General features: G+C 39.8%; 1 long non-coding RNA gene and 1 pseudogene across 1 annotated transcript; one reads left to right on the top strand and one right to left on the bottom strand.

The window, feature by feature from the left end:
* Window positions 1-8,989: 8,989 nt before the first annotated feature.
* On the bottom strand, window positions 8,990-12,599 carry LOC122472068 (annotated as a pseudogene).
* Window positions 12,600-14,427: 1,828 nt separating this feature from the next.
* Window positions 14,428-14,913, top strand: LOC122471387. The gene is made up of 2 exons (XR_006294183.1): window positions 14,428-14,545; window positions 14,654-14,913. It is a non-coding gene; the product is annotated as an uncharacterized LOC122471387 (long non-coding RNA).
* Window positions 14,914-18,248: the final 3,335 nt, after the last annotated feature.

The following is an 18,248-nucleotide window of genomic DNA, read 5'->3' as shown; positions in this document are numbered from 1 at the left end:
TATCTTCTCCCATTCTGTAGGCTGCCTTTTAGTTTTATTGATTGTTTCCTTTGCTGTGCAGAAGCTTTTTATCTTGAAGAAGTCCCATTGGTTCATGTTTTCTTTTGTTTCCCTTGCTTTTGGTGATGTGCCTAGTAAGAAGTTGCTCTGGCTGGGATCAAAGAGGTTGCTGCCTGTGTTCTCCTCTATGACTTTGATGGTTTTCTGTTTCACATTTAGGTCTTGCATCCATTTTGAATTTATTTTTGTGTATGGTGTAAGAAAGTGGTCTAGTTTCATTTTTCTGCATGTGGTTGTCCAGTTTTCCCAACATCATTTGTTGAAGAGACTATCTTTTTTCAATTGGATTTTCTTTTCTGCTTTGTTGAAGATTAGTTGACCATATAGTGGGTCCATTTCTGGGTTTTCTATTCTGTTACATTGATCTATGTGTCTGTTTTTGTGCCAATAGCATACTGTCTTAATGGATACAGCTTTGTACTATAGCTTGAAATCTGGAATTATGATGTCTCCAGTTTTGATTTTCTTTCCCAAGATTGTTTTGGCTATTCAGGGTCTTTTGTGTTTTCATAAAAATTTTAGGATTGGTTGTTCTAGCTCTGCAAAAAAATGCTGGTGGTATTTTGATATGGATTGCATTAAACGTGTAGATTGCTTTGGTAGTATAGACATTTTAACAATGTTTGTTCTTCCAATCCATGAGCATGGAATGTCTTTCCCTTTCTTTGTGTCATCTTCAATTTCTTTCATAACATTTCTGTAGTTTCCAGAGTATAGATCTTTTACCTTTAAACCTAGTTAGGTTTATTCCTAGGTATCTTACAGTTTTTGATGCAATTGCAATGAGATCGATTGCTTGATTTCTTTTTCTACTTCTTTGTTATTTGTATATAGAAATACAACAGATTTCTGCACATTGATTTTATATCCTGGAACTTCGTTGAATTCATGTATTCATTCTAGCAAATTTTTGGTGGACTCTTGGGTTTTCTACATATAATATCATGTCATCTGCAAATAGTGAAAGTTTGACTTATTTCTTGCCAGTTTGGATGCCTTTTTGTTGTTGTTGTTGTCTTATTGCTGAGGCTGAGACTTCCAGTACTATGTTAAATAGTAATGGTGAGAGTAGATATCCTTGTCTTATTCCTGACCATAGGGGAAAGGCTCTATGTTTTTCCCCATTAAGGATGATATTAGCTGTGGGTCTTTCGTATATGGCCTTTGTGACGTGAGGTATGTTCCATATATCCCTACTCTGTTGAGTGTTTTTCCTCAAGAATGGATGCTGGGGGCACCTGGGTGGCTCAGTCAATTAAGCATCCAACTCTTGGTTTTGGTTCGAGTCATGATCTTACAGTTTATGAATTTGAGCCCCGCATTTGTGCTGACAGTGTGGAGACTGCTTGGGATTCTCTCCATCCCTCTCTCTGCCCCTTCCTTGTTCATGTCTCTCTCTCAAAATAAATAAATAAAAATGAAAAAAAAAAAGAATGGATGCTGTATTTTGTCAAATGCTTTTTCTGCATTTGTTGACAGGATCATATGGTTCTTATCCTTTTTAATGTGGTGTATAACGTTGATTGATTTATGAATATGGAACCAGCCCTGCAGCCCAGGAATAAATCCCACTTGGTCATGGTGAATATATATTTTTTTAAGTTTATTTATTTTGAGGGAGAGAGAGTGTGTGTATGTGTGAATGATCAGGAGGGGGCAGAAAGATAAGGAGAGAGAGTATCCTAATCTGGCTCCCCACTATCAGTGCAGAGCCCAATGCGGGACTTGAACTCCCAAACAGTGCGATTGTGACCTGAGCTGATATCAAGAGTCAGATGCTTAACCGACTGAGCCACCCAGGCACCCCAATGATTAATTCTTTTAAAGTACTGTTGAATTCAATTTGCTAATGTCTTGTTGAGAATTTTTGCATCCATGTTCATTAGGGATATTAGCCTGTAACTCTCCTTTTTAGTGGTGTCTTTTACTGGTTTTGAAATCAAGGTAATGCTGGTTCCATAGAATGAGTTTGGAAGTTTGCCTTCTATTTCTATTTTTTTGAACTGTTTGAGAAAAATAGGTATTAACTCTTTGTTAAATGTCTGGTAGAATTCCCCTGGGAAGTCATCTGGGCCAGGACTGTTGTTTGTTGGGAGATTTTTGATTACTGATTCAGTTTTTTTGCTATTTATGGATGAGTGTGTTCAGTTTTTTTATTTCTTCCTGTGTCCATTTTGGTCATTTGTGAGTTTCTAGGAATTTGTCCATTTTTTCTAGATTGTCCAGTTTGCTGGCATATAATTTTTCATAGTATTCTCTAATAATTGTTTGTAGTTCTGTGGTGTTGGTTGTGATCGCTCCTCTTTCATTCATGATTTTATCTATTTGGGTCCTTTCTCTGTTATTTTTGATAAGTTTGGCTGGGGGTTTATCAGTTTTGTTAATTCTTCCAAAGAACTAGCTCTTAGTTTCATTGATCTGGTCTACTGGTTTTGTTTGTTCATTTGTTTGTTTCTATATCATTTACTTGTTCTAATCATTATTATTTCCCTCTTTCTGCTGGCTATAGGCTTTATTTGCCCTTCCTTTTCTAGCTCCTTTAGGTGTAAGTTTAGGTTGTGTACTTGGGACCTTTCTTGCTTCTTGAGGTAGGGCTGAATTGCAATATACTTTCCTCTTAGGACTGCCTTTGTTGCATCCCAAAGGGTTTGGACTGTTGTGTTTTCATTTTCACTTGCTTCCATACTTTTTTATTCTTTAATAAAAAAGAATGGTTAACCCATTCATTTTTTACTAGGATGGTCTTTAACCTCCTTGTATTTGAGGGCTTTCCAATTTTTTTTTTTTCTGTGGCAACTTCAAGTTCATAGTGTTATGGCCTGAAACTATGCATGGTATGATCTTGATAGTTTTATACTTGTTGAGGGCTGATTTGTGACTCAGTATGTGATCTATTCTGGGGAATGTTCCACATGCACTCAAAGAGAATGTTTATTCTGCTACTTTAGGATGAAATGTTCTGAATATATCTGTTAAGTCCATCCGGTCTAGTGTATCCTTCAGAGTCATTGTGTCCTTATTGATTTTCAGCTTAGGTGATCTGTCTATTGCTATAAGTGGGTATTAAAGTCCCCTACTATTATTGTATTGTTCTCAGTGAATTTCTTTATATGATTAATTTATTTATATATTTGCGTTTTCCAAGTTGGGGGCATAAATATTTATAATTGTTAGATTTTCTTGAAGGATAAACCCCTTAATTATGATGTAATGCCTTTCTTCATCTCTTGTTACAGACTTTGTTTTAAAATCTAGTTTGTCTGATATAAATATGGCTACTCTGGCTTTCTTTTGACATCCATTATCATGATAGATGTTTCTCCATCCCCTCACTTTCAATCTGCAGGTGCCTTTAGGTCTAAAATGAGTCTTGGGGCGCCTGGGTGGCTTGGTCGGTTAAGCGTCCGACTTCGGCTCAGGTCATGATCTCACGCTCCGTGAGTTCGAGCCCCACGTCGGGCTCTGCGCTGACCACTCAGAGCCTGGAGCCTGTTTCAGATTCTGTGTCTCCCTCTCTCTCTGCCCCTCCCCTGTTCATGCTCTGTCTCTGTCTCAAAAATAAATAAACGCTAAAAATAAAATAAAATTAAAATAAAATAAAATAAAATAAAATAAAATAAAATAAGTCTCCTGGGGTGCTTGGGTGGCTCAGTTGGTTAAGCATTCAACTTCAGCTCAGGTCATGATCTCACAGTTTACGGGTTCAAGCCCCATGTCAGGCTCTGCACTGACCACTCGGAACCTGGAGCCTGCTTCGGATTCTCTGTCTCCCTCTTTCTTTCTGCCCTTCCTGGGCTCATGCTCTCTCAAATATAAATAAATATTTTTGAAAAAATAAAATGAGTGTCTGGTAGGCAGTATATAGATCGATCTTGTGTTGTTTTTTTTTAATCCATTCTGATACCCTGTGTCTTTTGACTGGAGCATTTAGTCCATTTACATTCAGAGTAATTATTGAAAGATATGAATACAGTGCCATTGTGTTACCTGTAGATTTGGTGTTTCTAATGATGCTTTCTGGTCCTTTCTAGTCTTTGTTGCTTTGGGTCTTTTTTTTTTTTTTCTCACCACTCAAAGTGTCTCCCTTAAGATTTCTTGTAGGGCCGGGCTAGTGGTCACAAACTCCCTTAGTTTTTGTTTGTCTGGGAAACTCCTTATCTCTCCTTCTATTTTGAAAGAAGTCTTGCTGGGTAGAGTATTCGTGGCTACATATTTTGTTCCATTCAACACACTGAATATTTGGACACTCTGAATATATTTGGACACTCTGGTGTCCAACTGGCCTGCCAGTTTCTTTGGACAGATCTGCTGAGAACATGATCTTCCTTCCCTTGTAGGTTAATGACTTTTTTTCCCTTGTTGCTTCCAGGATTCTTTCCTTGTCTGTGTATTTTGTAAATTTGACTTTGATATGTCTTGGTGATGGCTGGCTTTTGTTGAATTTAATGGGAATTCTCTGTGCTTCTTGGATTTTCCCCAGATTAGGGACATCTTCAACTATAATCTGCTCATAAACCTTCTGCCCCTTTTTTTCTCACTTTATCTTCTTGGACTTCTATGATATGAATGTTACTACATTTTAATAAATTGCTGGATTACCTAAGTCTGCCTTCATGATCCCTCACCTCTGTTTCTCTCTTCTTTTCAGCTTCATTGTTTTCCATAATTTTATCCTCTCTATCACTAATTCGCTACCTCATCCATCCTAGTTTTCGTGGCCTTCATTTGGGTTTGCATCTTGGTTATAGTATTTTTAATTTCAGCCTGACTAGATTTTCGTTCTTTTATCTGTGTAAAATGGATGCTCTGGAGTCTTCTATGCTTTTTTTCAAGGCCAGCTAGTATCCTTAATCATTGTTTTAAACTCTAATTCAGACATCTTACTTATGTCTGCATTGACTAAATCCCTCACTTTCATTTCTTCCTGGTCTTTATTTTGAGATGAATTCCTCTGTCTTGTCATTTGGGAGGAAGAAAAAATAGTAATGGAATGAAATAAAAATAAATGTTTAAAAATCAAATAAAGGAACCTAATTCCTACATATGTTTTGATCTTCTTGTTAAGAGAAGCATTGACAGTAGCAAAGAGGCAGGGCAGTCCACATGTCCATCAATGGATGAATGGATAAACAGTGTGTTCTATCCATATGACAGAATATTGTTTGAATGCAAGATGAAACAAGTTTTGATACACACTACGTTGAAAACATACACTGAGTTAAAGTGGTACAGAAAGCCACAGAGAGTATGATTCCATTCATGTGAACTCTCCAGAATTGGGAAATCATTATTCTTCACAAGTATTCAGGACACAGAAGATCAGGAAAGATGTAGGACCTTCCCCACACAGGAGGAAAATAAGCAGCCATGACAAGCATGTAACATGGGATCCTAGACTAGGTCTACATCACTGGTTGATTGTAACAAGATATAACTCGGGAACAGACAGATGAGGAGATGCAGAGGGCCAGGTGTCGGGAAGTGTGCAGAGCTTCCGTGGCCTTGCCAGGTGCGCATCTCTCCCCAAACCTCCTGAATGAGACATTTTAGACACAGAAGTTCTTTCTGAGGAAGTGGTATTGGAGGAAAGAGCAAAATGAAGTCAGCAAAAGTCACTTGAGCAAAATAGTGAACTAGGAGGCTCCAAAATCTTGTCCCCACACAAGATATTTTTAAAAAATACAAAAAATCCAGAAAGTGGCTAAAATAATACTATAGGATTTCTGGTAAATAGTCAAATATCTACGGCAACCAATTAAATACCCAATCAAGAAAAAGCCATATTCAAAACAGTAGGAAATTTTGTACTGTTCACTTTTTTTTTAAATTTTTTTTAACGTTTATTTTTTTGAGAGAGAGAGAGAGAGAGAGAGAGAGAGAGAGCGAGCATGAACGGGGGAGGGTCAGAGAGAGAGGGAGACACAGAATCTGAAACAGGCTCCAGGCTCTAAGCCGTCGGCACAGAGCCTGACACGGGGCTTGAACCCACAGACTGCGAGATCATGTCCTGAGCCAAAGTCGGACGCTTCAACCGACTGAGCCACCCAGGCGCCCCTGTACTGTTTACTTTTATATTTTATTTTATTTTTTAAATTTATATCCAAGTTAGGTAGCATATAGTGCAACAATCATTTCAGGAGTAGATTCCTTAATGCCCTTACCCATTTAACCCATCCCCCCTGCCACAACCCTTCCAGCAACCCTCTGTTTGTTCTCCATATTTAAGAGTCTCTTCTGTTTTGTCCCCCTCCCTGTTTTTATATTATTTTTGCTTCCCTTCCCTTGTGTTCATCTGTTCTGTGTCTTAAAGTCCTCATGTGAGTGAAGTCATGATATTTGTCTTTCTCTGACTAATTTCGCTTAGCATAATACCCTCTAGTTCCATCCACGTAGCTGCAAGTGGCAAGATTTCATTCTTTTTGATTGCCGAGTAATACTCCATTGTGTGTGTATATATATATATATATATATATATATATATATATATATATGTATGTATATATACCACATCTTCTTTATCCATTCATCCATTTGTGGACATTTGGACTCTTTCCATACTTTGACTATAGTTGATAGTGTTGCTATGAACATTGGGGTGCATGTGCCCCTTTGAAACAGCATCCTTGTATCCCTTGGATAAATACCTAATAGTGCCATTGCTGGTTTGTAGGGTAGGTCTATTTTTAATTTATTGAGGAACCTCCATACCAGTTTCCAGAGTGGCTGCACCAGTTTGCATTGCCACCAGCAGTGCAAAAGAGATCCTCTTTCTCCACATCCTCGACAACATCTGTTGTTGCCTGAGTTGTTAATTTTAGCTATTCTGACAGGTGTGAGGTGGTATCTCATTGTGGTTTTGATTTATAGTTCCCTGATGATGAGTGATGTGGAGCATTTTTTCATGTGCTGCTTGGCCATCTGGATGTCTTCTTTGGAGAAGTGTCCATTTATGTCTTTTGCCTATTCCTTCACTGGGTTATTTATTTTTTGGGTGTTGAGTTTGATAAGTTCTTTGTAGATTTTGGATACTAACCCTTTATCTGATATGTCATTTGCAAATATCTTCTCCCATTCTGTCAGTTGCCTTTTAGTTTTGCTCGTTGTTTCCTTCGCTGTGGAGAAGCTTTTTATTTTGATGAGGTCCCAGTAGTTCATTTTTGCTTTTGTTTCCCTTGCCTCTGGAGATGTGTTGAGTAAGAAGTTGCTGCAGCCAAGATCAAAGAGGTTTTTGCCTGCTTTCTCCTCGAAGATTTTGATGGCTTTCTGTGTTACATTTAGGTCTTTCACCCATTTTGAGTTTATTTTTGTGTATGGTGTAAGAAGGTGGCCAGGTTCATTTTTCTGCCTGTCACTGTCCAGTTTTCCCAGCACCACTTGCTGAAGAGACTGTCTTTATTCCATTGGTTGTTCTTTCCTGCTTTGTCAAAGATTAGTTGGCCATACATTTGTGGGTCCACTTCTGGGTTCTCTATTCTGTTCCATTGATCTGAGTGTCTGTTTTTGTGCCATGTACTGTTTTTACTTGCTGTGCCCCACACGTTTCATGCACAGCAACAATCTTGGTCTGAAAGAGGCAACAGCTCAGCCCTCAATTCCCTGATTGAAACCAGAGAGAGAAGAGCAGAATAGAACTTAATTGTAACATTATAACCTGTCTGGGGGTCTAAAGAGTGATATCTGTTTTGTCTACTCCAAAGCTCAGGTGGAAAAGTGGTAGGCACTGCTCAGGAAAGCTGCAGAAGAACTATATACCCACAGGTGCCTGAGGGAAGAGATTACAGGTGGAGATATCCAACAGACCATCTAGAGCCCCAAAGAGTAGCTGGATGAGACTGGAAAATTAAGACATTCAAAAGTAGCTATGTATATGAGGAAATTAGTAAAGCCACACAAGCCGAGGGAAGACACATACTCAGAAGAGACATGAGAAGATCTTGAGCTTTCATCTCCAGCTGATCTCAAGGCCTAGAAAAGAGCCAGATAACTACTGAAAAAATGCTCTAGTACAAAACCAGTCTGCAAAGACTAGGATAGATGGATTCTTTCAAATGCCCAATTTTCTTTTTTTTTTTTTAATTAAAAAAATTTTTTTTAACGTTTTTATTTATGTTTGAGACAGGGAGAGACAGAGCATGAACAGGGGAGGGTCAGAGAGAGGGAGACACAGAATCCGAAACAGGCTCCAGGCTCTGAGCTGTCAGCACAGAGCCCGATGCGGGGCTCGAACCCACGGACCGTGAGATCATGACCTGAGCCAAAGTCGGACACTTAACCAACTGAGCCACCCAGGCGCCCCATCAAATGCCCAATTTTCAACATCAACAAAATTACTAGACATACAAAGAAATAGGAAAACATGACCCACTTAAAAAAAGAAAATAAATTGGCAGAAACCATCCCTGAAAAGGCACAGGCATCAGACTTACTAGACAAAGACTTTTTAAATGTTATCTTTAAGTACACTGAAAGGGACGCCTGGGTGGCTCAGTTGGTTAAGCATCTGACTCCTGATCTCAGCTCAGGTCATGATCTCACAGTTCATGAGATCAAGCCCTGCATCGGGCTCTGTGCTGTCATTTATACAAAAATAAATAATAATATTTAATATTTAATAATTTATATTTAAATAATAATAAATATATTATGTTTAAATATTTAGTGTGGAGCCTCCTTCAGATTCTCTCTCCCTCTCTCTTTGCCCCTCAACCACTCTCTTTCTTTCAAAATAAATAAACATTTAAAAAGTACACTGAAAGAGCTAAATAGAAACACAAAGAACTAAAGGAAACCATAAATATTTTATGTGAACAAAATGAGAATATCAACAAAGAGGTAGAAATTATAAAAAGGAACCAAAAAATATCCTGAGCTAAAAAAATTACAATAACAATTTAAAAATAAATTAGAGGGGGCTCAATAGCAGATATGATCAGGCAGAGAAAGAATCAGTGAACTTGATGATAGGACATGAAATTATCCAATCTGAGGAGAAAAATGAAGAAAAGTGAACAGAGATGAAAAAACATATGGGGCATCATCAAACAGATCAATATATGTTTTATGGATATTCCAGAAGGAGAAATGAGGAAGAAAGAGGCAGAGATTATTTGAAGAAATAATGACCAAGAACTTCACAAATTTGAGGAAATACATGGATCTACAAGTCCAAGAAACTCAAGGATTCCAAATAGGATTAAACCCAAGAGACTACAGCAAAACACATTAAAATCAAACTGTCAAAAGAAAAGACAAGGAATCTTGAAAGCAGCAAGAGAAAAATTATTCATCATGTGCAAGAGATGCTCAATAAAATTTGCAGCCAATTTCTTAGCAAGAACTTTGGAGGTCCAAAGGCGAAAGTGCTACAAGAAAAAGCTGTCAACTGAGAACTCTATATCCAGCAAAAATGAGGGCATAAATAAGACATTCCCAGATGAAAAAAAGCTCTGTCTCTCTGTCTCTCAAAAATAAATAAACATTAAAAAAAGATAAAGTAATCCCAGGGTACCTGGGTGGCTCAGTCAGTTAAGCATCTGATTCTCATGAGTTTGAGCCCTGGGTTGGGCTCCTTGCTGGCAGTTCAGAGCCTACTTGGGATTCTCTTTCTTTCTCTCTCTATCTCTGCCCCTCCCCTGCTCACACTCTCTCTGTCTTTCAAAATAAATAAATAAAATAAAAAAATACTTAAAGTGATCTCTACACCCAATGTGGGGCTTGAGCTCAGGACTCCAACATCAAGAGTCACGTGCTCCAATAGCTGAGCTAGCCAGGCATCCCAAGATACTTATTTTACATTTGAGTTTTTATGCATTTTATTTTATTTAAAAATTTTTTAAATGCTTATTTTTGAGAGGAGAGAGAGAGAATGGAGGACGGGCTGTGAGAGAGGGAGACACAGAGCCTGAAGCAGGCTCCAGGATCTGAGCTGTCAGCACAGAGTCTGATGTGGGGCTAAAACTCACAGACTGGGATCATGACCTGAGCCAAAGTTGGACCCTTAACTGACTGAGCCACCCAGGCACACCTAAATGCATTTTATTTTTAGATAACCTACATGACATGTTTTTTTTTTTCTTAAAAACAATGCCTCTGCTCCAAATAAATTGAAGTCAAAATTATTGAAGTGCTCAAGATGACATCAATCCTATTCATCTAAATCCTGGTTTGTGTGGATGAAAAGCAGAAGCCAGTTATGACAACAGGTGATATATCCAAAGTCATAGCCAGATTTGTTAACATTTTTCCATTTCTTTCTTTTTTTTTAATTTTAATGTTTACTTATTTTTGAGACAGAGAGAGAGACAGAGCATGAGCAGGGCAGGAGCAGACAGCAGGAGACACAGAATCCAAAGCAGACTCCAGGCTCTGAGCTGTCAGCACAGAGCCTGACGTGGGGCTTGAACTCACAGACCAGAAGATCATGACCTGAGCTGAAGTCAGACGCTCAACCAACTGAGCCACTCAGGCACCCCAACATTTTTCCATTTCTAAACCATCATTTACAAAAATCAGGTATGAGGTCACACCATTCTCACAATAGTCCAACAGAGCAACCATGCCATCTAGATTCATGTTTTCACCAATAAAGAACTGGTAGTTTTTGAAATTAGCAAGGGTGTGCTTGATTTGTTTTGCAGTCCCTCTCATAAAATTTGTTAGTCTTTCTGGCCTCTGTTCTTCAAGTTTGCCATTGATTGACTTCATGTAATCTTTTATGTACTTCTTATATGCTTCTTTTGTGAATCTGGTTTCCTGCAAGTGATGGTTCATGACAACATCAACACCAGTGGTTAATGTCCTTTTGGTACCTTCACCTTTGGGGCCTTCATCAGAGGCATTTCCACCAATGAACCAGTCATCAGTGTTACCCTCTGTCCTACTGATCCCTCCACTTCCAGGCATAGCCTGTCCATGATCTGGCTTTTGTAGTTGTTGGAGAATATCTCATCATGGCTGATGAAGTCCTGGTAGATAATGATGTCTGCAGCTGGAGAGAGACAACAGTGGTGCTAGTTCAACAGGAGCAGAGAGCTCTGAGCCAGCGTGGTACAGCCGGAGTGGCACTGGGGTTGGAGGAGCAGGAGGAAAAGCCCAAGACATTCATTTCAGATCTGACGCAAATAGGTTGAAAATGAAAGAATGGAAGAGATTTCACGTATGGTAACCAGAAGAAGAGAGCTAAGGTAGCTAAACTAATATGAGACAAAACAGACCTTATGTCAATAATTGTTGCAAGTGCCAAGGGCATTATATTGATGATAACTTCGCAAGAAAATACCATAATTATAAACATACATGTACAAAATACCAGAAATCCAAAGTATATGAAACAAACATTGAAAGAATTGAAGGGAGAAATAAACAGCTCTACAATAGTTGGACATATCAGTGACCACTTGCAATAATAGATAGAACAATCAGACAAAAGATCAGTAATAAAATAGAAGACTTGAACAACACTATAAACCAATTAAACCTAACAGACATGCATAGAACAGTTGAACCAACAAAAGCAGAATACACATTTTTCTCAAGTGCCCATGGAATGTTCTCCAGGATAGACTATATGTTAAGCTAGAAAACAAGTCTAAATTATTTTATTTTATTTTATTTTATTTTATTTTATTTTATTTTATCTTATTTTATTTTAAAATATTTCTTTATTTCTGAGAGAGAGAGAGGAAGAGAGAGGAAGACCCAGAATCCGAAGCAGGGTCCAGGCTCTGAGCTGTCAGCACAGAGCCTGATGTGGGGCTTGAACCCACAAACTGCAAGATCATCACCTTAGCTGAAGTGAGACGCTACCTAGCTGCCCCAGTAACTTTAAAGAGTTTGCAATCATACATAATTTCTTTTCTGATTTCAATGGAATGATACTAGAAATCATTAACAGAAGGAAGATGTGAAAATTCACAAATATGTTGAAATTAACCACACATTCTTTTTTTTAATGTTTCTTTATTTTTTTTTTGAGAGAGAGACAGAGTGAGAATGGGGGAGGGGCAGAGAGAGAGGGAGACACAGAATCCAAAGCAGGCTCCAGACTCTGAGCTGTCAGCACAGAGCCCAGTGCAGGACTTGAACCCATGAACTGGGAGATCATGAGCTGAGCCGAAGTTGGATGCTTAACCAACTGAGCCACCCAGGCACCCCAAAATTATCCCTGTTTGCTGATAACATGATTTTATATGTAGAAAAGTCTAAAGAGCACCCCCCCCACACACACACAGACACACACACACACAAACACTATAACTAATAAATTCAGCAAAATCCCAGGATACAAAAATCAACATTGAAAAATCAGTCACATTTTTCATCAGCAATGGTAACATTCTAAAAAGGAAATTGAGAACATTCCATTTACAATAGCCTTAAAAAGAATAAAATACTTAGGAACAAATCTGATCAAGAAGTCAAAAGAATTGTACACTGAAAACTACAAAACATTGCTGAAAATTAAGGAAGGTGTAAATAAATAGAAAAATTAAGATTTCCACACTACCCAAAGTGATCTCCAGATTTGATGCAATCCCCATCACAACATAATTTTTATTTCAGATGTAGAAAAATCCCATCCTAAAATTCATATGGAATATGAAGGGATCTTGAATAGCCAAAACAATCTTGAAAAAAAATATTTGGAGGCCCACTCCCTTATTTCAAAACAAACTACAAAGCTAAAGTAATCAGAATAGTATGGTGGTATGCCTGGGTGGCTCAGTGGGTTAAGCATCAGACTCTTGGTTTTGGCTCAGGTCATGATCTCATGGTTCATGGGTTTGTGCCCCACATCTGGCTTTGCACTCAGGATTCTCTCTCTCCTTCTCTCTGTGCTCTTCCCCCCACTCACATGCACTGTCTTGTTCTCTGTCTCAAAATAAATAAGCAAAACTTCAAAAAAAAAAAAAACTGTGGGGGCCCTTGGTTGGCTCCGTCGGTTAAGTGTCCGACTACAGCTCAGGTCACAATCTCAAAGTTCATGAGTTCAAGCCACGTGTTGGGCTCTGTGCTGACAGTGTAGAGCCGGAGTCTGCTTCGGATTCTATGTCTCCCTCTCTTTCTTCCCCTCCCCCGCTCACACTCTGTCTCTCGTCCTCTCAAAAATAAATAAACATTAAAAAAAATTTTTTAACAACTGTGGTAATAAGGCCGACATATAGATCAATGGAAAAGAATGGAGAGCCCAGAAATAAGCCCTTGCATATATGGTTAAGTACTTTTTAACAGATGGTGCTAAGTAAACAGGATATTCACATGCGAAAGAATGAAGTTGACCCCTTATCTTACATTACATACAAAAATTAAAGTAAATCAAACACCTAAACATGAGACCTGACTTTATAAAACTCTTAGAAGCAAACATAGGAGAAAAGTTGGATTTGGCAATGATTTCTTAGATATGACCCTAAAAGCACAAGCAACAGAAGAAAAAATAGATAAACTGAACTTCATCAAAATTGAAAACTTCTGTACTTCAAAGGACACTCTCAAGAGAATGAAAAAGCAACCTATGGTACTGGGAGAAAATATTTGCAAATCATGTATCTGATGAGTTGATGAAACTCATCAACAACAACAACAAAATTTCAAAACAGACAAAGGACTTGAATTTACATTTCTTCATTCTGAACTTTTCTTGACATGTTGATTTCTAGCCCCCTGTGGTACTCCAGCAGCGAGGATAAACAAGAAGGGGTCTGTGCTGCTTACCAATTTATTGCCTCTTGGCTCCAAATTCACTCTTCATTGCTTGCTTGTGCAAAAACAGAGCTGGGCCATTTAAAAGTAATTTTTCCAGGGCGCCTGGGTGGCTTAGTTAGTTAGACATCCAATTTTTGATCTTGGCTCAAATCATGATCTCATGGTTCATGGGATCGAGCCCTGCGTTGGGCTCTGCACTGCACAAGAGCCTGCTTGGGATTCTCTCTCTACCTCTCTCCCTGCCCTTCCCCCACCTACTCTTTCTCTCTCTCTCTCTCTCTCTCTCTCTCTCTCTCTCTCTCTCAAAATAAATAACTAAACTTCTAAAAAATGTTTACTTATTTTTCAGAGAGAGAAAGATACGGAGTGTGAGTGGGGAGGGGCAGAGAGAGAGGGAGACACAGAATCTGAAGCAGGCTCCAGGCTCTGAGCTGTCAACACAGAGCCCAACGTGGGGCTCAAACTCACGAACCTCAAGATCATGACCTGAGCCGGAGTCCAACGCTTCATCGACTGAACCACCCAGGCACCCCAATAAACTTTTTAAAAAAGTAATTTTTCCTTTGTCAGATGACACAATGTTAAGCTTTGTCAGCTGTGGGCTCTGGCGAGTGATTGCATGAGCAAGGGGTTTTCCTTCTTATTCTGGTGTATTTCAGTGGTTCCAGAAGTATGTGTGGATTCCTCAGTGCCCAGCTCCTGCAACACAGAAGGCTTTTCCAGCGCCACGACCCTGCAGCTCATGTAGTTCTTCCAGAGCCTGGCTTCTGTAGTAATAGTGGTAAGCAGCACCCAGCAGCTTTCCCCTGCAACACCCTTTAGTTGGCTTTGTAGGAGGGTGCCTCCAGTGAGACACCTTTCTATGAAATGGCTTTCTTTGGGACCTCAGAAGGTAGGTTTCCAGCAAATTCTGGAGGGCAGATTTCCAGCAACTACCATTGGCACAGCACCAAGCAACTGTGCCATCCAATTTCCACAGCCACGTCCTCTCCAATTGGGTCTGGTTCTCAGGCCTAGTGCTCTACCCCAGCCTCAGAGGTGGTCGATGAACCTTGTATCTGCTGATCCTATATTCTTTAGAGTTGTCTTTACTGAAATTTCTTGTGTAATGTGTAATTCTACACATTAAACTTAAGCTGTTAAAATTACTGTATGGCTTCCATCTCCTAATTTGACCCTGACTGACACAGGGTCCCTGCCCAACATAACAAGGAAATAGGACGAACAACCTGTCACCATTAAACAATACGCTGTGCTAAACTAGCAGTGGGACAGAGTGCTGGGGCAGCAGGTAGAAAGGTGCCTGGAAGGTCCATGAGGGCTAATGAGAGAATTAAGCTGAAAGGATGACTAGATCAGGGCACTCCATGTTCATCATTGACACCTCCTCCTAATCTCATAATCAATCTCTGAGGTATGTCACTTCTGTCTCCCAAGTCTGGTCCATGCTTTCCACCCCAGTGTTGTTCCTCAGGCCAGGCCACCATCATCTCTGGCTGGTTTATTATGATGACCCTGTAATTGTCCTCTTTACCTCCAGGCTTGCTACATCAGCCTGTCCTCCACACTGAAGCCAGAGTGATTCTTCTAAAAGGCAAATTTGGGTCCAAACGGTCTTTGACTAAAAACCGTTGGTGGCTGCCCATTGCCCTTAGGACAAAATCTGAACTCCTTTGTTTGGCCACAAAGCTTGGGAAGATCTGGACTTTGCTCACCTTCCCAGTTTGATCTTATGCCACCCTTCTCACATCCTTAGTCTCAAATCACATGGAATGTCAGTTTTCTTAGGGACCTTTACAAGTGCTGCTGCTTCTTCTAGGAAGCCCTCTCCCTACACCCTCCCTTACCCTTTCGCCCTCATCCTTGCTTCTTCAGCTCCCCTTCAGCTGCAGCTAATATCTACTCCTCTGAAAAGCCTTCCCAAACCTGCTCTCCCTGATCTGGCAAGGTGCTCTTTGTGTACGTTTCAGTCACACCCTGTACTGCTCTCATATCCCTTATCACAGGCTGGTAATTATCTAATGTATATGTCTCTCACGACCCTGTAAACTCCATGAGGTCAGAAACTCTTGTTCACGTTTGTTTCCTCAGCACCTATTTTAGTGCCTGCTGCATTAGGTGTTTGATAAATGCTGGGGAACAAAAAGAATGCACATGCAAAGGTGACCAGGGAGGGCATGCATAAAAGTATGTCATGTAAGCAGAGTGTAGGGACGTAGGTGGGAGTGGCTGGACTCGAAGGGCAAGCTGTGGGAAGCCAGGTTGGGAAAGGCCCTTTTGTTCACACCTAAGCAGTTTATACCATACGGTGAGGATCAAACATCCCACATTGGCTATAGGTGACTGAACTGGACTTCCAGTTCATGCATTTGATTTGACCAGAACAGTTTTAAGAACTTGCAAATATGAATGCCTTTCAGTTTGTCACAATTCACACCAGCCCCCATGTTAACAGGCCTCCTTCCCTCATGCAAACTGGCTGTCTGCCCCACTGGGATCCGTGTTTGCTACCCCTGCAGATGGGTGGGAGGTAGCCTAGGGAGGGGAAGGATTTAAAGGAGGATTTCAGATATGAGTCCTAGAAATATAGACAGATCCACCCTCAGTAGGGAGTGTGTTTTTGAGAGTTCCTTGGGAGAAGTGAATTTATTTCATCTGAGGGGCCCTGGGAGCAAAGACAGACCCAGAAAATCAGAGGAATTGCCCACATTTTGAAGAGCTTATACCTTTAAATTGCTAAATTGGCCAGTGCCAGGCTGGGTCTACTCTTCTCCTGTTTACTTTCTGAAACAAAAACTGCCCTGATGGAATCTGAAGTCAGAGCTGCAGTAGATCAACATTGACTCAGCAACCTGCCATGCTGCAAGGCCTTATGCCAGGAGCTGTGAAGGATACAAAACATAAGGGAGAGCTGGAATCTAGCATCTCCTGGGGGAAATGACAGCCACAGACTCACACTATGACCCGTAGAGACAGTGGGCTGGTGCTTTGGCAGTGCTCTACCTTGATGAGGTCTCCACAGTACAGAATATGGCCAACGATATTATAGGTCAAGGAACTCTAGTCTTTCATGTTCCCAACATAGGTAGGGTCTTAGGGAGAGATTCTTTCTAAAAGAACTCCTTGGTTTTTAAGCCAGATGGTCCATTTATTAATTTATAAATGGGACATTACCCTGGTAGTAGCCTCAAAACTCAGTTCCACTCTCCAAGGACTCCTGTCCCAATGTAAAGGTTCTTAGAAGACTAAGCTGCTGATCAGAAAGAAGCCATGAACAAGCTTCATGATCGATCTCTATCCCAAAAAAGAACACACCTCTTTAATGACCAGGAGACAGTCTCCATCAATCAAGGCCGGACAGATTGGGATGAGTTTTTAACAATTTAATTCTCCTTTTACAAAACTTCACCTAAGCTCAAGATTCTCTTAAGCACAAGCACCATCCTGTGCTTTCATGGCCTTTCCTGCATTTGTGGTTCTTGCCAAGTGAAAGCTGAGTGTTATCCTATCCTATCAAGCTGGATGAACCAAAGTTTCCCAATAGCTGACTAGAGGAAAATGATGGACAAACGTGCGCCATTCAGCACTCATAGCCCAGCATGCTGACCTCAACACCTGCGCCCCAGATGCCACCTTTCACTGCAAGTAGTTCTGGTGTGAGGCCTTTGCTTTGTAAATGCCACTGGCAACAGTTCATAACAGCAGATGAAGTAGTAAATACCTCATGAATAAACTCTCTGTTCCCAATGCCAACGTTAATTGGATTAATAATGTTCACGAAGATTTCAATATGTCACAACCCTAATCATATCTGGAAGTGAATAGGACAATTTCATGAAGATAAAAAAAGTTGATCCTTTCAAATTGGGCTTTCAAGAATTGTCTCTGCACAGTGTTGATAAAATATGAGTTCTGATAATCACAAACAAACAAAACCTCACTTGAATTTCCTTTTTTTTTAAAGATTTTTTATTTTTAAGTAACCCTACACCCAACGTGAGGCTTGAACCCACAATCCCAAGATCAAGAGCTACATGCTCCACTGACTGAACCAGCCAGGCACCCTTAATAATTTCATTTTGTAATACTTGCCTGTTTTGTGGTAGTTTGGGGGCTAGTTATAATTTAAACAATTAGTAGACTTTAGTTTTAGAAGTGTTTTAGGTTTATGGAAAATTGATGGAAAAGTACAGAAAGTTTCTATATACCACTTCTCCCACTGTTTCCCCTACATTTGCGCCTTGTATTAATATCACACATTTGTTTCAACTGATGAACCAATATTGATACATTTTTATTAATTAAAGTCCAGTAGTTCACATTAGGGGTCACTCTTTGTGTAAGTACAGTCTATGTGTTTTCACAAATGTATCATGACATGTGCCCATCATTATTGTATCATAGAGCATAGTTTCATTGCCCTAAAAGTCCCCCCTATTCCACGATTTGTCCTTCTCTTCCCCTAACCTCTGGCAAAACTACAA

The sequence above is a fragment of the Prionailurus bengalensis genome, chromosome E3 (genome assembly GCF_016509475.1).
Source record: "Prionailurus bengalensis isolate Pbe53 chromosome E3, Fcat_Pben_1.1_paternal_pri, whole genome shotgun sequence".
In the NCBI taxonomy this organism is placed as follows: domain Eukaryota; kingdom Metazoa; phylum Chordata; class Mammalia; order Carnivora; family Felidae; genus Prionailurus; species Prionailurus bengalensis.
The sequence above is the reverse complement of the archived record's forward strand: the minus strand, read 5'-3'. Positions and strand labels throughout refer to the sequence as shown.